Source organism: Triturus cristatus, chromosome 1_2 (genome assembly GCF_964204655.1).
Source record: "Triturus cristatus chromosome 1_2, aTriCri1.1, whole genome shotgun sequence".
NCBI classification, from domain to species: Eukaryota; Metazoa; Chordata; class Amphibia; order Caudata; family Salamandridae; genus Triturus; species Triturus cristatus.
Window position 1 is genome coordinate 260,562,305 of NC_140580.1, and position 22,173 is coordinate 260,584,477.

The 22,173-nt window shown below is 46.0% G+C and overlaps 1 protein-coding gene and 1 long non-coding RNA gene across 4 annotated transcripts in view; one reads left to right on the plus strand and one right to left on the minus strand.

Moving 5' to 3' along the window:
• Nucleotides 1-22,173, plus strand: part of ARL6 (ARF like GTPase 6) — a 955,202-nt gene that overhangs the window by 181,830 nt on the left and 751,199 nt on the right. The gene's annotated exons all lie outside the window — the stretch shown is intronic.
• On the minus strand, nucleotides 3,395-11,435 carry LOC146867123 (uncharacterized). Its single transcript, XR_014966068.1, has 3 exons — nucleotides 11,309-11,435; nucleotides 5,780-5,856; nucleotides 3,395-3,528 (listed from the first exon to the last, which is right to left on the minus strand). It is a non-coding gene; the product is annotated as an uncharacterized LOC146867123 (long non-coding RNA).

A 22,173-nucleotide genomic window follows, 5' to 3' on the forward strand; every position in this document is an offset into this window, starting at 1 on the left:
ACTTGCTTGCCTAGGGAGCAGGGCCAGGAGGACCTATGTATGACAGTAAAGCCTCCTCTCTTCTTATGTTTGTGGTTCACACATCGGATCTTGTAGCCTGTGGAAAGAAGGATGTTTAGGATATGTGAAGATGCGGGCATAAACCCTATTTCTGTCAAACATATGATACATGATGAGTCTATGATGGCTGGTGCTTGGAGTACAGCAGAGCAAGTGCTAATGAGCATGTGTTAGAATGTGTGATCTGTAGTGTGTGTGTGTGTGTGTGTGTGTGTGTGTGTGTGTGTGTGTGTGTGTGTGTGTGTGTGTGTGAGAGATAGATGGTGGCATGTGTATAAGGTTGGATATATGTGAATGTCTGGGTCATCTACATCTGGATGGGACTGTGGGGGATTGTCAGTACAGGATGCTGGGTGATGCACAGGATAATATCTCACCTTGTAAGTTTCATTGGAACAGACTTGCAGTTTTGCTTTTCATATGGGGCTCTTGGCTAAAAAGCGGCAACTCACTGAAGCTGTGTCACACACTTCAGGCTATGTAAATATCTTCAATTCAAGGCAAACATAAGCATCAGAAGTGCTGGGTAAGTTTACTCAATGTGGGTGGGGGGCAGAATTTTAGCAGCTGCTGTGATTTCATGGGAGTTGGCTGCTGTGCTCTTATTGCTCACAGTTATCTAAAATTCAGTTGCCAGCTTTTGTAGCAAAATGGCAAAGGAGGCAATGCAGATTTAATTTTGTGCAGTACTGCTATAGTCTGGATCAGTGTGTGACTACAGTCACATTAACTTTTTTGTAGGCAATCAAAAGAACAGCAACAGGTTCCTGTTAGGTTTGTTCTGTAAGATGTTCTTTATTCCACTCTTAATACCTAAGTCTCTAGCCAACACGTGTTGTGCCAGGCCCACTATGTGAAACTGCATTCAATAAATCGGCGACTCCCGTGGGGTTACTCACTACTACTATCAGTGCACTTCCGGCGCCATGTACCCCCTTAGATGGGGGAAGAGTAGGAATACAAGGTGGTCCCCAACAAGACCATGTTGTGGGGCTGAAGGAGAGACAAGTAAAAGAACTTAAGGAAGAAGCAACGCAAACTAAATCTATAGTTCAGGGCCCACAAGAAGCTCATTTATAGCTAGGAAAAAAAACACAACCAGCGATCAGAACCAAATGACATGTAGAGATCATTTTGGATCCTGTGAGCTCACCAGATGCCAAAATAATCCTGGCCACGGCTACTATGGATCCCTGAGTTCAAGTCGAGAGGTCCGCAGGATGTCTTAAATCGTTCAAGTGTCTTAAAGCTGATAAAAGCCCTACCGGGTTTAGATCATGTTGGGTCAGAGGATATTCTTGCGATTAAGTTTTTGCCTGCGAGAGGGCGACAGCACACAGATCCCACCTTGGTTACCTTTTCTAAGCCAGTACTCCCGACTCAGGTCCTTGAGAAGAGAAAGCATTTAAAAGCCTGTGGGACTGAAGTAAAATCATATCAGGGGGATAGATACCCCCGCTTACTAACAGCAAGGTCAATCTCAGACGAGTTCATAGCGACCACCGTATTTATACTAAGAGGAGCAAATGCAGGGTGCTCATCTATGGGCTTTAACAAAGGTGCCCCTGAGTACAAAACATTATAGGCAAGCTAACCAAACTAGATGAAACTGGTATGCAGAGAACTGTAATAAACGATGAGCACCAAAATAACTGGGGTTGGTTACATACAGCCCTCTCACGAGCTGGGAATAACAATGTCTGAATGGTAGGGCAGCCACCTGCAAGCAAACAGGGTGGCCTAACAATCTGCTCCTGGAATGTCAGCGGCTTGCAGACAAAAATCGCTGACCCAATGGTGGTACAATACCTGGGAACATTTGACATACTAATGTTTCAGGAAACCTTGGTGCAAGACAGCATTCCCATAATTGGCTATAAAGAATATTCAAAATTGTCTGAAAGAAGTAGCACATATGGAAGGGCAAACGGTGGCTTGGCAATATAAATTAATACTAATCTATTGGTCAAAGCTGCAGAGCTGCATGTGGATGACTTGGTTATGTTGGTATTGAAAATGGATGCCTGGGCTAAACTTTCTAAAGAATCCATTATTCTTGTAAATCTGTACAATAATCCAAAGAAAAAAGCAGCAACAGCAGGAAGAATGGCAGCACTCTTATTCCAACCAAAATATACATATTATAAGTCGCACTGGTTAGTCACAGGTGACCTAAATCTTAACCTGTTTTACCAACCGACTGAGGATCACACGGATGCTGTCGGAATCCTTCCTGTGCAAATGATCCCACTCAATAACCGGAAGGATAAAATTGAAGAAGAATTATTAAAGGCCTGTGAACTAACTGGCCTTCTGGTCCTGAACGGCTGGAAGCCAGGTGAAACTCACCCCTGCCTGGTCAAGACTTTGGGGCAATTCTGTCTCTATTCTAGATTATACCCTTGTGTCACTGCCCCTAAACAATCTTGTATGCGATTTTAACATTGTGCACCGTGTGGAGAGGGACCACAATCCTCAGGTGATCACTGTAAATACATATATATGAAACATTTCATGTCCTCTGTACTACTTGTAGAGCTTGGCAGAGGGAACATGAAACGCCTTAAGTGGTCCTGAAGTACAAGCAAGAGTTTAGCAGAGGAAGCCGTGGCATATTTTGAGGACCTGGCCCCAACAGGCCCTAACCCTTTAACAGTATGGGAGATATTTACTGACAATCTGACCAAAACACACAGAGATAACGGTCAGTATAAGGGAGCTCAGCTGGGTCATCGTAAACTTATAGTAATCCCACTATATATTTGAAGAATAAAAACTAAAGTAGAAAAGCTTGATCAGCAGTTACGCCATAACCTAGGATATATGGAATTATTAAAACACTTCCATAGTGAGAGACCACGATTAAAAGGGGAGATCTGGAGGTACAAAAAACCCAAACAGGAAACATTTAAACAATTCGAAAAGATTTTGGAAACATATTAATAATATTGCGAAAGGTACTGGAGTAGCAAATATCAGCAAGTCCGAGAGGGTTCGACATTTAAAATAACACCATTTTATCTGTGCTTCGTTGATTTCAAGGCAGCCTTTGACTGTGTTCCATGTAATAGTCAATGAGCAAAACTCCAGCGATGGGCAATTTCATCTATCTGTCGTGCTCGCCGTGGCCCGTAGCAAGCCACGACAGGGAAGTATATAACTCTCTCGATCCCGCACTACAACGCTTTGCGTTCTAGGGTTTCGGCACCCCTCTGAGCTTCTGTGTCATTTACTTCTGTTTCCGCCGGCGGCTGGGGCGTCGATGCTTTTGGCGTGTTCGCGGGCTTGCGGCTTCTTGGACTACAGGTGTGTTGCTGCAGCGTTCTTTCCTTCTTGCGTCGCTCCTGCCCTCCTTCCCTCGGGTCCTCCTCAGCTGTTATGCACCCTGCTGTTTTCTCGTCGGTGGCCCCTCCCTCGGTTTCGCCTCCTGATCGCTTGAGTGGGCAGCAGTTTCTAAAGTTCCAGGAACTGTAAAGAAAAATCGACAAAAATGACTACGGTAAAAACTGTTTGGTTATATAAATTTATAATAATTAACTCTGCAATTTCCTTCGTTCTTGGGGATCTGCCTTGTTCAGTTTTAGTGTTCCTGTGCTGAAGAAGAATATTTAGGCTATTATGTCCTGAAGTAAGGAAGCACAAGGCTAGTCAAGGAGCAAACTAGTGCATAACTTGTATTTTTCCAGTTTTTCATCAGTACTCGTTTGTGAAAGGCCATTCCCTAATTACGTGGGTACTATTCACACTTTCATTTCTTTTTCTAGTGTACCTAGTGTTGATATAGGCGTTAAATCGCCAATACCTTTTTATTTATGTAGATAAACATCACCATACAGCATTCAGACAATTGACTAACAAATGGAAGAAGGAAATGCTTCAGGTATTTACACCACAGTCACTTTACAAGATGTTTAACCTCTCAAACCTTATTGTACATATCTTACTTTCTTCTTTGTTGTCTCATGTAGGAAGTCTCCTGACTGCTTGAACTTGCATCCGACTTAGAAAAATTGTGGGACATTTGTTTCTCTCATTTTCCCTTCCCCTGATTTACCATTGTGCTTTGACATAATTGGGCACCATAGGTGAATGTGGGAAGTTGGAATTTTTCTATCTTGCATGTTGTTCCTGCGGAAAGTTAGGTAACAGCTGGTCAGAACGCAAAGCCCACTTTGCTTTTCCGCCCGAACAACATGGAAGTAAGCCAGGTGTCACGTGCAGACCTAGCCCACATGTTTGGCAATCTCCAAAAAGAGACCCAAGCTTTGTCCTTATGAGTAGATTCTCTACAATGGGGTATGAGACTGGATGCTAATGTAGGGAATATGGTAGAGGGTGCAGGAGGTCAGTTCCCACCTCAGTCACCTTCCATTACAGGGGCCCAATAATTCATGTGATTACTCTTCCTGCTATTCCATTAGCCCCTCCTGAAAGGTTCCTGGAAGACCCTACAAAACTTGCTACCTTTATCAGCCAATGCCAGCTTCATTTTATGTGTAAAGCCTCTTGTTTACCAAACAAGCTAAAGTGGCATTCGTACTTTCCTATTTGGGTGGGACAGCAGCAAGTTGGCCCATTCCTCTAATCGAACGTAATGATCCTTAATTGTATAATTACTCCTCTTTTAAGAAGGAATTAAGAAAATTGTTTGACAGGCATTCTTTTATGCAGTCAGTCGATTCAGAATTGCTCAATTTAAAACAAGGAACGAAGGATCTAATGACTTACATTGCTACCTTCAATAGGTTGGTAGCAGAAGCTGGTGCATTATTTTATAGAGGCCTCAAAGATGAACTGAAGGATTTGTTAGCTTAAGTAGTTGAACTCCCAGAGTCGTGCAACACCCTTATAGATTTAGTGGTAAAACTGGACCGTTGAGTAAATGAAAGAAAAAGGGAGAATGGGCGCTCTAAAGTTCGAACAGTAGTATACAAGGAGAGAAGACCAGAATCTGCAAAACCTATCGAGGAAACCGATGCAGATAGTGAGCATTCAGGGTCCCCTTACTGAAGAAGAGAGACAGAGATGGCATGATAAGAAACTATGTATGTACGGCGGCAAACGGGCATTTTCTTAGGTAATGCTCAATGAAACCAAAGGAAAGAAACAGTGCGGAAAACTCGTAAGCCCGAAGTCTGGCGAGACAAGGATTTCGGGCGGGTCAGGATTAAATGTCTCACAACACACCATACAAAAGGAATCTTGACCATCCTCTCACCATTTCATTCTTTCATCCCAGTTGTAATGGGAACAACAGTCTTGTAGTGTGCAAGTATTGCTGGAGTCAGGGGCCACAAGGAATTTTATGGAACTTTGTTGGGCAAAAAGTCAAAATATTCCCTTTGTTTTTGAAGCTTCTTGGGAGGAGGTCAAGACCATAGATGGCAGCAACATTAAGTCTGGCCCCATAACGCATGCCTCTGCTGAAATCACACTTGTTATTCAGGAAAGCCATAAGGAAACTCTATGCTTCGAACTCATCCAATCTCCCCATTTTTTTCCATCTTAGGCCTACCGTGGTTATGTCAGCATAACCCACTGATTGACTGGAAAGAAGCATCAGTATATTTTAGCTTTAAGTACTGCACAACTAACTGTAAAAAATGGAGGGTATTCAGGGGAAGTGGCCGTGATCACAGACTCCAGTACTCCTGGCTTACCTACTTGTTACCAAGACCTGAGGGACATTTTTAATAAAGAAGAATGCCACCATACTTACGCCGCACAGATCCTATGATTGCAGGATAGATTTGGTGGCTGGAGCCCGTATACCATGTAGTAGAATGTATGCAGTACCTGAAAAAGAGAATACATACTTACATGAATGCCTAGATGAGTTGACGCTAATCGGGTTTATTCGGCACTCTTGTTCACCCGCCTCCTCGCCTCTCTTTTTCATCCCAAAACGTAAAGGGGGTCTTAGATGTTGCATTGATTACAGAGCTCTCACTAATGTGACAATAATGAACCGGATCCCCTTACCATTGATCTCCTCTCTTGCTCAAGTAAAAATGCCAAAATGTTCACAAAGTTAAACCTATGTGGAGCATACCATCTGGTGACAATCCAGGAGGGGGACGAGTGGAAGACTGCATTTTGTACCAAGTTTAGCCTCTATGAATATCTGGTGATGCCATTTGGCCTGTGCAATGCTCCATCTGCTTTTCAGTTCTTCATTAACGATGTTTTAAGAGATATGTTGGATTCATATGTAAGTCCATATATCGATGATATCCTGATCTACTCCTCTTCAGTTAAGGAGAATGAAAAACATGCTAGAAATGTTCTAGAGAGGCTGTGGGATAATAATTTGTACTGTAAATTGGACAAGTGTCCGTTTCATACCTCCAGAGTGTGTTTTTTGGGGTTCATTGTTAATTCTGTCTCTTCAAGGGATCAGTATGGCTCCCCAGAAAGTGGGAGCAATAACTCGCTGGCCGTCTCCCAAAAATGTAAAAGAAATACAAAGCTGTCTTGGGTTCACCAACTTCTACAGGCGCTTTATTGACAGCTTTTCAGACCTAGCCTATCCCATACATGGGATATTAAAAAAAGGGGTTGGGTTTGAATGGACCACAGGAGGCTTTCCGTAAAATGAAAGAGGCTTTTACTCATGCTCCTAAACTAAAACACTCGAATCCATCTTGATCCTTTATTGTAGAGGTAGATGCCTCACAAATAGCGGTAGGGAGTAAGTATCCTGTCTCAAACATACCCCGCACACAGGATATTTTCACCCAATTGCATGCTATTCACATAAACTGACGCCTGCTTGTGAGAAGTTGGCCAGGCATATGCGGTCTCCTAGTTATAGGGACACCTTGCACCAGTCCAATTCGACTCTTATTGATGATAGGTTTAAGACAACCTTTAAAGAAAGCTATCCTAGTGGTAGCTGTGGAGAGCAACCTTCAGGCTAAGTCTTGAAGGAGTGTTAAGCTTATTGTTTTACCATAATAACCTCTTGAATAACCAAATGAAAGAGTAGCCCACACAGGTATATATATAAAATATATGTATTTATTCTAGACAGAATCCCACAGTCCCTTTATGAAGCTGTGGCAAAGTTACAATATCAAACAAGCTTTGATAGACACAATAAATAGCACTATTAACATTGGGCCCCAGGGGGGGACCAAACCATATACTAAAAAAATGGTATAAGAACCGCGACAATTCTACAGGCAATGCCTAGGGCATTCAGGATCGCTGGCCCCTTAAGAATCCACCCCAGGTTATGAGGAAGGGAAGTAGCTGCTATCGGGATCTCTATTACAGCCTATGGAGAATGTCGCGGTTGGAAATAAACAGTTTAAAAATACTTCTAGCAGGAGTACAAAGTTAAAACTTTAGACTTAAACTTTGGAAGAGCCCACTACCACGAGAGTAACAAGGTACTACTGTTACCTGCCCCAGGGAAGCCGGGTGCATAGGTCGTTTCTGCTGTCGGGTCGCGGGCTGATTTTCAATGGGAAAATAGTCAAAAGTTCTGCTAGCCAAAAGCGTCGATGATTCCGTGAAGATCAAAGATGTGAAGATTGTAGAGAAGAACCTGAAAGCAGAGGGGACAGAGTCTGGGTCACGGCAAAGTGACCAGGCGGCTCAAAGCAAAGAGCCCTTCGATGTCGGGTGCTTCAGGTGGAAAGTAGTGTAGCTTGGATCTGCAGCCACGGGCTCCGGGAGGCTTCAAGGAAGGCCAGCTTCAGGAGGGCGACTGTCCCACGTCGGATGAGGGTCGCTGCGGTGTTAGTGTCCGGATTGGATCCACTAAGCCTTGGCAACCGCAACCCACGAAGAATGAACAAATCGGCTACAGTGCAGACCCACGAGGTCTGGGAGAGGTCTCCTTCGAGGAGACTGTAGAGCAGGCGTGGAGCAATCAGGGGAACTCTTGGTCGTTGAAATAGACCTCTGCTAGGGCCCACAAGTCGAGAGACAAGGGACCGCGGGAGGTGGCAATTTGGAGTGCGTAAAAGGGCACCCACGGGCCACCGGAGGGGGCTAGGGCGCTGGTCTTTGGCACAATTGCTGTAGAGTGGTTGGCTCGAAAACGGGCCAAAGCACAACTTCCCCACTGGTCAGGGTCGTGTGCTACGCAAGAGGTGGCCGGTGTCCTGGGGTATTGGGGATCTCGGCTCCCACGCGGTCCACGGTGCCCAAACTCGTTGAGCACACTCACTGGCCTCTGGGATGCGCTGGAAACCCACCTCACGGTTTCTGGAAGTCGTCGAAGTTCGTGAGAGCAGCGAAGTTCCAACCGGGTCACTTGCAGTGTTTCAGGTGCCTGCCAAGCAGGGGGATAACTCCTTTATCCCAAGGGAGATTTCTTCCGTCAGCTGGGCAGCAGCAAGTCGAAGGTCAAGACTGTAAATTTCAAGATTAATCTGAGGCTCTGGGGCCACGTTATTCACCTTTATCCCCAAGATTAGGGGAGTGTCCAGAGTAGTGTCCACCAATGAGTGGTGAGGCGGGAAAGGGTGGCTACACCCTCTCCCCTTTGTGTGTTTCCCGCCTGGGCGAGGGGCAGAATGCCCCTGAACCGGTTCCAAGCGGTGTATGCAGAATGAGGGCTCTGCAGCTGCCTACGTGCAACTCTGAAAGGACATTTGGTGCACCCACCCTGTTCCAATCCACATTATCCTGTCTGGGGAGATGCTAGCACCTCCCTGCCACAGGAGCCCTATTGTCCAGCTGGCGAGGCTGGGGTTTTCCCCAGCAACAGCCAGCCAGAGTCGTGTGGGTGGCGGGTAGTAGCCATTTTGTACTACATGTGCACTTTTAAATTGGTGTCTCAATTCTGCCGCTATTCCCATATCGCCCCTCTAGCAGGGGGGAATCGTACCCTCATGCCCATGGCTGGACTGGGGGTATGATTCCTACATGTTTGACACCAAACACGATATGGTTCTGTGTAGCCATTCTCAAGTTATCACGTGATCGCGATAGACTTATAATGCGGTTAAGAGTATATGGTATGGCTACACTACAAACAACCCAGCAATGATTTTACAAAGGTTGCAGGGAGGTCCTACTCATGTAGGGGTCCCCCCTCACACATACCTCAGCACCCTGCCTTGTAGGATTAGCAGGGCCTGCCATAGGGGTGACCCATGAGAGTACATGTGTTGTAATGGGGTGGGATATAGGGTACCTATATCCCTGTAAGGGGTGCTAGCACCACCTTACCCAGACTACAGTAGTGGTCTGGTGCTGTCAGTTTGTGTGGCTGTCCCAGGGTAGCACAATAAGTGCTGCAGCCCTGGTAGGCCTACTGAGGGACCCATGCCCTGGGTACCTAGGGTACCATCTACAAGGGACTGTCAGGGTACCCTCAGCATCCAATTGGGTTTGTACCTAGGGTACTTACATCAGTTTTAAGGAGAAAGCAGATAGGCTGGGGTCCTGGATAGCAGGATCCCAGCCAGACTAGTCAAAAACCACTCAAATACCAGGCAAAAAGTTGGGGGCAACCATTAGTCAGATTCCACCTTCCTACACTGCTGAACAGAACTATACTATTGGTGACAAAGAGTTGCTCGCCATTAAGAAGGGCTTTGAAGAATGGCATCAGTACCTATTAGGAGCACTTTATAGGGTTACAATACTCACTGACCATAGGAATCTGCAGTTCTTAAAATCGGCTAAAGCCTTATCCATGAGGAAGTTGCGTTGGACGCAATATTTTAGTGCTTTTGACTTTACTATACAATTTCAAGCTGTAAAATACAATGGAAAAGCAGATGCTTTATCCCCGTTTCGGTTATGAACCTGAGGAGCCCCTGTATGACCCTCCCGCTATAATAGATAGGGAGCGTATCACAGGGGCCATTTGTTCTGAAGAGGAATTCATGAAGACAGGGTTGAGGCACAACATCCCAGAGAACTAGTGAGACTAGCACAAAAGTATAAAGCTACCAAAATACGAAATTTGATATACGTTCAGGAAGGCCCGATTCTCCATACACGACCCTTGCAACAACAATCATTAGAGGGGTGTCACACTCATCCACTCTCTGGAATCCTGGGCTTAAGAAAACATTAGAACTACTGCGGCGTCACTTTTGGTGGCCCAATATAGCAACTGACACAAAGCATTATGTCCAGACGTGTCATGTATGTGCCCAAGGCCAAGCATCCCATCAGGCCCCTCTAGGATTATTGCACCCCTTACCCATACCTCCTAGTTCATGGCATACAATTTCAATGGATTTTATTGTTGAATTACCTAAAACCACCTAAGGGAACACAACTCTTCTTGTAGTTGTGGATTTATTAACCAAAATGGTCCATTTTGTCCCTCTGAAGGCTGTCCCTATGTCCCAGCAATTGGCTTCCCTGTTTGTACAGCTCATAGTCCGGCTACATGGCCTCCCTTCTGTTTTGGTGTAAGACCAAGGATCCCAATTCATCTCTAATTTTTGGAAACGTCTGGGTACCTTGTTGCATATTGATGTTAGATATTCATCAGGCCATCACCCACAAACTGATGGCCAGACTGAAAGAGTGAATTAGTGTTTGGAACAATACCCAAGATGTCAGCTTTTGCATTCTACATCAGATTGGGACACACTCATATGGATAGCAGAATTTTCTTATAACAGCTGTCATTCTGCCACCAACTACTCTCCTTTCTTCTGCAATTATGGGTTCCATTCTCTGTTTCTTCTATCACCCCCTTACCTTTCGAAACCCGTTCCTGGTGTTACTAATTTTGTTACAACCATAAAGGACACACAAAGAATAGCTACAAGGAATCAAAAAGGGCTTAAACAGTATACAAGGAACAGCAGATCTCCATAGACGTTTGGAACCTGCATACACCATAGGAGACAAGGTGTTGCTGTCTACCAGGGATATTATCATGAAAGGATCCTGTAAGCTAAAGCCCAGTTTTATCCAGCTCCTGTGATAGTTTCCAACTCATTTTCAGGTTTGTTATTTACTATCATTGACTCAAGGAGGGTGAGACGAAAGTTACAATACCTCATACATTGGATAGACTATGGGGTAGAAGATCGCTCTTGGGAACCAGCAAGTCATGTACACGCCCCTCGATTGTTGCAACTCTTTCATAGGCGCTACTCTGAGAAACCCAAGCCTGGTGGGGTTCCATAGGGGGGGTGTACTGTCATGATTGCCGCGGCCCTTTGCAAGCCACAGCAGGAAAGTATATAACTGCCTCGATCCTGTACTAGAACGCTTTGCGTTCTAGTGTTTCGGCACCCCTGCGCACTTCGGGGTCACTTACCACTGTTTTCGTCAGCGGCTCCGGGTACTCCTGGGCTTTTACGTACCCTGCCAATTTCTCGTCTGTGGCCCCTTCCTTGGTTTCGCCTCCAGATCGGTTACGGAGTGGGCTGCAGTTTCTAAAGTTCCAGGACCTGTAAAGAAAAATCAACAACAAATGACTACTGTAAAAATGGTCAAAACGCATTACGTTTCGTTAAGTACATTTATAATACTTAACTCTGCAATTTCCTTCGTTCTTGGGGATCTGCCTTGTTCAGTTTTAGTGTTCCTGTGGAGAAGAATATTTATGTTCTTATTTTCCTATGTGAGGAAGTATAAGGCTAGTCAAGGTGCAAACTAGTGGATAACTAGTATTTTTCCAGTTTTTTTCGGTCCTCGTTTGTGAAAGCCCATTCCTTAATTAGGTGGGTACTAGTCACACTTCCTTTTCTTTTTCTACTGTACCTAGTTTTGATATTAGGTGTTAAAATCGTGGATACCTTTTTATTTATATAGATAAACACCACCATACAGCATTCTAGCAATTGGCTAACAAATGGAAGAGGTGAATTAATCAGGTATTTACACCACAGGTACTTTACCATATGTTTAACCTCTCAGGCCTTATTGTACATATCTTACTTTCTTCTTTATGTCTGATGCAGACAGTCTCCTGACTGCTTGAACTTGCATCCCACTTGGAAACATCGTGGGACATTTGTTTCTCTCATTTTCCCTTCCCCTCTTCCCCTGATTAACCATTGTGCTTTGAAATAGTTTGGCACCATAGGTGAAAGGGGGCCATTGGGATTTCTTCTATCTTGCATGTTGTTCCTGCGGAAACCTAGGTACAAGCTTATCACTAACCTCCTACGAGCAATTAGATTAATATACTCAGATACGTGGGTTAAGCTAAAGATTGGAGATGGTACCCATGTATCGGAGAAAGTTCAAACGTGAACGGGCTTAAAGCAAGGCTGCGTGTTAGCACCTCTCTTGTTTAATTTATATACGGAGTTGGATGAGTTGACAGCGCATGCCCCTGGCTTGAGTGGACAACAACTGTCAAATATTCTCTACACAGAAGACTTATTACTGCTAAACAACACATGAATAGGCCTTCAAAGGCTTCCTAATTGTCTTGGCATTTACGCAGAGAAGAATGGCCTGGAAATTTACCGCAAAAAAACCCAAATGAGATTACTTGTAATCGGCGCATTAAAAAGAAAAACTGTAGACGGTACCTTAGTGAAAATACTACAGATGAGGCATCTACCTACGTATATTTATGGGTAAACATAGATGCAAGTGGAACATTTGTACACCAAGGAAACACAATCAAGGGTAAACCCCATGCAATCAATTATGCCTTTTCTGCGTTAGTAAGATCCATTCAAGGCCACAACCTGAAACCTTTGGGAGCAGTAATTAAGGCCAAACTTATACTTTACCTTGCGTATGGATCAGACATAATGCTAGGCACTGAGGCCAGCCTCCTTGATAAACTAGTGATAAGATTGAATAAACAAACCTTTCGGCTAACCAGATCTGCCTTGCCTGCCCAAGTTCGGCTGGAGTTTTCAATCACAGAACAGTCACTTGCCAGACCTGCGCATTTGTAAAGCTCTGCCACAAACTGGGTGCAGCTGCCGACAAGACTCTGGCTATACGAGCTTGAACTGAAATTAATCTCCAACGGGGGAATGGAGCCTATAAGAAATATTTGGAAAATAGCATTCTGATGATAGAAATGGGAGATCTATGAAACGCTAAGATAGCCAGGCAAGCCTTTAAAAAAATGGTAAATAAGTCAATTAAACTCCAAAGCTGGATTGCAGACAAAGAAAAGTTGTCCAAGCGCCTTCACGAACGGCTGGTATTGAAATCCTATTCAAGCCTAAGAGAATCTTTACTTTTGGAAGCACCTTACCATTGGAAGGTAAAACAGACATTCGTGGCTCAAGACTTGGTGAAATACCTACACTAGACTTTGTCCCAAAATGGAGGAAAGGCAGTGCAGGAGAAGACAAGTGCTGCCGCCTATGCCATCAGGCAGCTTCCGCTGTTATATGTATTTGTCCTGTCCTGATAAATCAGCGAAAAAGTTTATTAAGAAGAGAGTTTACCTGCTTAGGAATTAGGACCTATAGGAAGGCAGTGCTGGAGTCATTTGATCCAAGAAACACAAATCTGAACATCACATTAGTGCAGTTACTAGCTAATTTCAAAACCATGATAGGAGCATATGTTTGGTTATGGGCGGAGCTGGGGGGTGGTAAAGAGTCCAGATAACCGATATACCAGGGCCCCCCAATTTGCATACTGGTACTCTTATTGTATCATATCTTGCACATTGGTACTTTATATGTAAATCAACATCCTGCTGTATTAATTGTACAATTATTTAGCTATCCTATGCTTTCGATCCCAACTTGCATATTGCCATTTTAACTGTATTTTACTGTATTAATAGGTATTTTTACATACTTGCTCCTTACGTGAGATACGAAAAAGTTGGTCTATGATTGATAAATATTTAAGATTGTAGGTAGGTGTGGTGGATTGCTTGACTTCTGAGCCATCCCAAACTGTGCATATTCTTATTTGTGACTAGGATTATAAGGGGGCGCAAATAATGAAATTGTTTGCCAATCAAGAAATGAACTGGTTTGCTTCTGATTGTTTAACTGTTCTTTTAACCTTTTTAGGTAAATATTTTTACATTGTGTTTGTTTGGTAATATTTATGGTTTAAATTGACTAATAAACTACCTTATTCATTCAACACGTGTTTTGTCAGACCTTGTTGCCTAAACTTCCTCAGGGTTGGAAAATGTACTCAAGAACATACCATAAGCCTAATCATATTCAATTTTATAAGAGTAAAGTTAGCACCACATGCTTTTCATTCCAAGAGTTATGCATTCCTTCACACTTCCTGTGTACAGTAAGGGTATCAAACCAAAATACATAATCCATTCCCAACAGTGAAATTTGTAAACCGTATTCCTACGAGTTAGGGAATAAAACCACTTGCTTGTGGTAGTTCTAGCAATCATTACTAATTATAGAAAACCAACGGAATAGGTCCATCATGCATGTTTACATAACAATCCATGAGGTTAAGTATTTGGAGAGGGTCACACTTGTAGTGCTGTTAATCATAAAATGTACCTCACACCTGTCCATCAATCAGTTAATGCACTGTAAATTAAGTCAACATACCTTACGAGATTCTTGAAAGGAGAATCCTTGCAGAAAATATGTACTTCTGTGAAGGTCATTACAATTCACAGTGATTCTGTTCCAGGAATGTAAAATAATCACTTTAGTCTATGTCCGTGTGTAAAAATCTTAGAAGCGTATAATTAAAGTATTGAAAAATTACTTCTTTTCCAAGTAACACTTCCTTATCAAAAGATCTCATCCAGACATATACCTATTGCAGAAGATCAACATCCTATGCATCATCTGAACGTTCCACTATTTGCAAATAGTTATGTGAAACTCTCCAGTTACTGCAAAAATTAGCACCTATATCTCAGCCATAGGGAAAGCCAACAAAAATAACCATTCAGGAGCTGGAACAGCGGAAAGAGCTGTGCGCTTCACAATTTGACACCACTCTTGTTATTTATAGTCGCCACGTAATAACTCCCTATCAGTTCACTATGCACGAACCACCTAGAGTTAACTCATAGTACACTGTACACAAAGTAATACTTGGAAAATAAATTGCGTATCATGCCAAGTGACGTGATTGTAAGCAGTTTTGTAAATCTGTCGAAGTATGTAAAAGCACTTCTGTAAAAACCTATTATGTTGATGCAGCTCAAAACTCGTTTGCCCTCTAAGATCAAGTAAGAATTTAATTCCAACCAAATTAGTGCACTTGCATAACTAAACGTAGTACGTGCGTCTCATGATGCTTAAGAAATACACTTATTTGTCACAAATTGTACATGGGCAATATATATGGTGAGCCAAAGTAGTGATACAAAGGCAGTGTGGGTATGTGTGTACTACTCATTAAGAAACTAGCGTGAATCTACAATACAAGAGTTCGACTATGCACATATTCCTCAGTGTATCCTGATTACAACAACATATATATACCGACTAACCATCTCCTTATATATATATATATATATATTTTTTTTTTAATTGGTAGTAAGCAAATTAGGATCATCGTACATATATTGTTTCAAAACATCGGTAGCTGTGTGATCACCCTACTAGGGGACCCTTGGTACAGTTCTTATAGCACAAAGTGACAATTTGCAGGCTTCTCGCATAAGCAGATCTTTTTGTACTCACCCAGTCCCCATCTTAGGTACAACATTTCTAATAAACCCAGCAGGTGAGCTTCTCCTCACAATGCCCAACCTGCAGCCACTTTTGTACGACTGCAGGAGTGATCAATGTGTAGTTGCTACCCTCCCGTCATCTTACTCCTTTTTTTTTTATTTTACCAAACCAAACATTTAAACTTATTGGTGCTATTGACAACTACTGGCGGTTACGGCATCCTCCCTCTCATTATACTTTTGTATCTTTGAGGAAGTGTAGAGAGAGGTTTACATGTGTTTCTGTGTCCCTCAACCCATTCCGTGATCGTTCAGTGACGCTCCTTTCAGTGTGGACTGTCCCCTGTGTAGTCTCCAGCATAATTGCCCAAGTCTCTAGGTCGCTGTCCGCATTCTCATCTGTATGGACCGAGCGTAGACCGTGTTCTTTTGCTACCCCCCATTCGCAGAGGTGCACCCTCCATTGCTCCGGGAGGGGGGCTGTGGCTAGCTTCCAGTGGATAGCTATACAGCGTTTCGCCAACACCAGCCCCAGCATGTTAAATTTATGCTGCATGCGGGTTGTGGCCTTAGGGATCGATAACACACCCAGCAGGCAGTGTTTGACTGTTGGGTCAATTGGGAGCTTCGTTGCCTTCTGCAAAGTTTCCAGTACTGTACTCCAGTAAGAACAGATCATGGGACAATCCCAGGTCATATGTACGAAGTGGGCCGGGGAGGCACGGCATCTCAGGCATTTTGGCGAGTGCGAAGGGTCAAACTTAGATAAGCACAGAGGAGTCAGATGGGTGCGGTGGAGATAGTTGAACTGTGTAAGCTTAAATTGGGCATTGCTCGAAATGTATTTATTTTATTTATTTATTTGAGTTTTATATAGCGCTGGCTAGACCCGGAGGTATCAGAGCGCTTTACATAAGGTTCCACAAAATTACATCAATTACAAGTTACATCAGTTACAAGAAAACATTTCAAGAGCGTCGGAAGATTAAATAAATGGAGCTTAGAAGGGTAAGGAGGTGGGGTAAGATGTAGGAGGGAGAAAGGATGGAGATAGGATGGATGAAGAGACGAAGGAGAGTCTGCCCAAAGTCCGGCTGGGTAGGTGACGGCCGAGGGGGAAGTCCACAGCCCATCACCTCTATAGCTTTCAGGTAGCTCCACCAGGCATCAGTCAAGCGGCTAGGTCTCAATGAGAAAACAATTAGAGAGCAAAGAGGAGGGATAGATGGAGCATAAAGGAGAAAGTGGGTGGAGTAAAGGGTTATGAGGGAGAGTACCACGGAGAGACGAAGTAAGGTCTGCCCAATGTCCGGCTGGGTAGGTGACGGCCGAAGGGGTAGCCCACAGCCCATCTCCTCTATAGCTATCAAGTAGCTCCACCGGGCATCAGCCAAAAATCTAGGTCTACACGGTCCGAGGCAGGTTCACAGATTTGGTATACTGAAGGGTAGGCTGGATGCGGGATGTGTTCGAGGTCTGGACGATGTCTGTTTTTTTCTCAAAGGAGTAACACGACATGGTAGGGAACACTGTGGCAGTCATCTTGGGGTCAGGCAGTCCAAATGATTTTAAACAAGTGATCTTGCGATTGAGACGGGGGGCTGGTCGTCATCCCGTTGCGCTTCTGCATCATCGCTGGGGGGCTGTTTCCCGCTGTCTTGGACCTGTGCGAATGCTCGTTTCCATTCCCCCTCTGTTGATGGTACAGGTAGATCCTCCTCCCACCTGTCCAGAGTCTCTGCTAAATCAAGTCTACAATCTGATTTCAGGCCTTTGTATAGCCGGGATATTAATCCTCGAAAGGAGCCTGGGTGTAGCATTGTGCACAGAGTACTCGATTCCTCTGGCTCGTTCAGGAACGTAGTCCAGATTTTGCGGATTGTACGAGTTATCTTTGCATACTGGAGGAAGTGGCCTTCCGGGACCCTATAGTGTTCTTTTGCAGTCTCAAAGGATGGAAAGGTGTAGTTGAGGTAAAGGTCCCTCGCCGAAGTGCAGCGCCTTCACACTAACCGGCCACGTCCATTACCGATTGTTTATGGAGGAAACCAGGAAGCCACTTCAGGGGGAGAGCGCGGACATAAGGGTCCCTCCGCAGCACAAGGATGACTGCTCGCTCCCAGGCCCAGGCAACCTGTTTGATCACAAATGGACAGTCTTGGGGGGTCCACAAACCCATCATTCGGTATGTACGGAGGTCCGTTTCTGGGCAGCGAACAGCCTTTTTTTCGTGCTTGGGCCGTCTGCGCTGCACACTGGAGAAGACCCGCGATATAATAAAGGCGCAAATTCAGGAGCCGCAGTCCTGAAAAGTATTGACTCTTTCAAACCTTCGAGGTTTTTCCCCATATTCACGGCATATTGGGCTTCGGTCGAGTGGGCTATCGGCATCCCTAAATAACGAAAGTGGTCACTCTTCCACGTGAGTGCCGGCGGTGGGAGTTCAGCCGCATTCCGCTACGCCAGACCTGCCAGTGGAAATGCAACTGCCCTTTTTCAGTTAATTATCAACCCAGACACCTTCCCGAAGTCAGCCAACACAGTCAGGAGGTCTGGGGTGGCTTCAACGGGATGGTGCATGTTTATCAATGCATTGCCGCACAGAGGGACAAGACATGTGTTCTCCCCCCACCCCCCACTACTAGGCCCTAGTCTCTCCGCAGACGAATTGCAAGAGGCTCCATTGCGAGTGGAAATAGGAGCGGGAACAGGGGGCAACCCTGCTTTGTGCCCCTTTCGATTGTAATTAGGGTTGAAACCAGCCCACCATTGCGTACTGTGGCTGTGGGATGCTGGTAGCTGAGTCAAACCCATGCCACAAAATTCGGGCTCAGTCCCATTCTAAGTAAGACTTCCCATAAGTACTCCCATTGCAAGGTGTCAAAGGCTTTTTCTATGTCTAAGGAGATCACCGCGGCTGGTATCTCAAAGCCTGCAACGGAGTGTAGTACTTGCACGAGTCTACATAAATTCATGTCTGTACCCCGACCTGGCATGAATCCGCATTGGTCATCATGCACTAGTTGGGTTACTACTCTGTTCATTCACCCTTGATGCCAAAACTTGGGCCAGGATTTAGGTGTCCACTCCTAACATGGAAAGGGGGGCGATAGGAGCCTGGCGAAGTAGGGTCCTAGGCCGGTTTGAGCATCATTACTATTTGGACTTCTCTCATGAACTTCGGGAGTATCCCCGTCTGCTTTACCTTGGGCAGGGTCTCAACAGCCTTGGGAACAGCTGTTCTGCAAAAACACCCGGTTGTATTCTACTTGGAGGCCATCAGGCCCAGGGGCCTTACTGCCTGCCATGTCTCCCACTGCCTCTTGGAGGTCTTCAAGGCTGATCTCCGCCCCCAGCTCTCGCCCTGCTAGTCAGTGAGTCGCGCCAGGGGTATTCCGTCCAGGAACAGCACTAAACCCGCCCCTTCGGTCGCTCAGCCCCCGTCGTACACGTCTGCAAGAAGTGTGCGTAGCTGCAAATTTACGGCAGACTATGTGTGTAAGAGACCCGTCCAACTGGCCAATCGATAGTATGGTAGGGGGTGGGCGCTCTCTCTTGAGAAGCCACGCTAACAGCTTCCTGGTTTTATCACCTTCTCTAAGTAGGAGCTGACGGTATTCTTATTTTACCAGGCAGTCCAGCCTGTTCCATATTTCTCCCACTCGACAGTGAGCTCTCAGCCATTCCTCATCTACAGTTCCTGAATGAGGGATCGCACTCTGTAGAGTGTTCAGGTCATTCTCAGCAGCCACAAGGTCCCTCTCCAGTCGCTATCTCATTGCGCCCACATTAGACAATCATTCTCCCCGCAGCACCACCTTCAATGCGTTCCACTCCGTACCCCTGGCGTCTGTAGACAGACAGTTACTGTTGAAGAAATTAGTGATTGAGATACCGAGCTCTGTTTGGAATATCTGGGCTGGAGCTGCCCGAGCAGGACCGCAGACCTACTGCAACTAGTGCCCCATTGGAGTATCACTGGGGCATGATCTGATAGGAATCTCCCGAGTATATGTATGCTTTGAGCATGTTCAGCTGCCTCCCTGGAAAGCAAAAAGTAATCGAGGCGGCTGTAGACCGCATGAGTCGGAGCAAAGCATGTGTATTCATGCTTTGTCGGGTGTACCGTCCTCCACCAGTCCACGCATACCAGCCGCCGCATAACCCTCCGGAGGGCTTCTGCCATGTTGGGTTTAGTGTGTGGTTTCGGGGGGGGGCGTCTATCTATCGATCCATCTAGCACAAAATTAAAATCGCCGTCCCACAAGAGAGATGTGCCTGCATGGGATACCACTAATTCTTCTAGGCCTAGGTAAAAAGCGCCATCTTCTATGTATGGAGCATAGGTATTCTGAAGGGAAACATCTGCGCCGTCTAGCACTTTGCGAACCAGAATGTACCTCCCCTCTATGCCTGCAGTATAACTCAGAACCCGAAATGGAGTTTGTGGAGCTTTCCAGATTACCACCCCCGGGCATAGTTAGAGTATGTTGCATAGTACATCTAGCCCCTCCACTTCCTGTGTAGTTTTTTAGCCTCATTATCGGTTAGATGTGTTTACTGCAGCATGGTTATGTGGGTCCGCTGCCTACGGAAATATGTTTGTTTTCTATATCTGTTAACAAATGTGTTAAGCCCCCGTAAATTCCAAGTGACGATATTGAAAATATCCATCTCTAGGCTACGTGGTTAAACAGGGACTGTCATGGCATCCCCGCCAGGGCTGTTGTCGCATTAAAAACAAGTAACTAAACTGTACCCCCCCCACCCACCGGGTAAATACATGATATACCAACCATGCCTTCCCAATTTGGTCCTAGCATTGTAACCCCTGCTTAAAGATCAAAACTAAACTTGTCTGGCATATAGCCTACCAAACGAGCAATATACAAATTAACTTTAAGAAATGGCGCTGACCACACCCTTTCGCAAAAAAATCAATTGCACCACACTCATGCAACGCCTATTCCTGCGCAAGGATGCAGGGGAAGTCCCATCCACCCACCGAGGCGAGTATCCGCTACTACATTCACTCTATAACTCACGTCCACAAAACACACGTTCTACAGTCCTCGACTAACCAGAATAGAGAGAAGGGGAAAGGAAAAGCACAATATCCATACAGAGCTTAGAACTTCAGGGAGGAAGAGAAAAGTGTGGGGGGGGGGAAAGTGTGGAGGACGTGGGGTAGAAGAGAGGTGGGAGGTAAGAGAGAGGTAGTGGGAGAGAGCGGTGCCCGCTCTATCACAAAGCAGGAGGAGAGGGGTGCCAAGGGAAGAGCCGTCCTGGTCCACTTTTCCAGGCACAGCTCGAGCTCAGAGCCCTCCACACCCTCCGGGAAACCCACAAAACAGAGATTACTTCTGCGGGAGCGTCCTTCCGCATCCTCTGCTCTGCGCTCCAGCATGGCCATTTTCACAGTTAAATCCATTAAGGCAGCCTTCAGGGAGGAGACCTCCACCTCCAGTGTCGACACCTTTTGGTCTGTGGCTAGGGATTGCTCTGCAACCGTCCGTAGGTTGACCCTCAACAGGCCCACGTCCAATGAAACTGCATCTATCTTTGCCTGGACCAGCTGGCTGGAGGCCTTTATAGCAGCGAGAATCTGAGTACCTGAGGGCTCACCCTTGGGGCCCATCGTGACCGGTGCGGAGGCCCCCAGAGGCACCGAATGCGGTGCAGTGTTCTGGGCCTTGAATTGGTCCATTTTAGTTTGTTGGACCCCTCTTTGGGGCCTGTCTTTCCCAATGCCAGCAATCCTCTGTTGCTGAGATTTGGGCCCAGGTCCACTCGAAGCAAGTTCTCCCCCGATCTCTAACTCCCTGAGTCTGCCTCAGTCCGCTCCTGTCGGGGAGGATCTGGTCGGCCTCAGGTGTTCACCCGTGACAAGAAGGTCCAAAGTTTCAAAGAGCCGCGGGGTTCCGACCCAGCTAGTTCTGCCATGTCCACCTGGCAACCTCAGCAACACGGGTCCCGGAGGTGACCAGGAGCCCCCTAGGGCAGCCGGGGGAGGCCCAAGGAGGGGAGGCAGGGCCAACGCTCTGCCCTCCTAGCGGCCGGCCCTTGCGGTCTCTGTGCGCAGTCCGTGGGGCGTGACTGGTGGCCCATGCCTGTGATTTGGTGGCCCAAACGCTCCACTCCCTTTATTCGTCACTTGGGATTGTGGAATGCTTCAGGTAATACAGCAGATGGGCCCTTGCTGCCTCCGAGTTCCCCCACTGTGTGGCTGTCAACGGGGCCGGACCCCAAAGGGCCCTCACCTCAGTCCATTGTCCCCAAGGCTCGAGATGTTACAGCTGTGGGCCACGGGCCCAGGGCGTGCTGCCGCGGCAACCCTCAGCGAAGATTAGGTAGTGTCCCCTGGGGCATAAGCAGCAGGACTCCCGTCCCCTTCCAAATCACCTTCGGCCGATCATGCCACCACCTCACCTCCAGGCCCTCACTCCTCAAGCCGGGCCGTCTTGCGACTACGATGTTGTGGCGCCACCCTCTCCTGGGCTCCTCTGTCCACAGCCTGCTTACCGCTGACCTACAGCATCGAGTGTGAGCTGCCCGGACGGCTATTTGGAGCTGCCGGG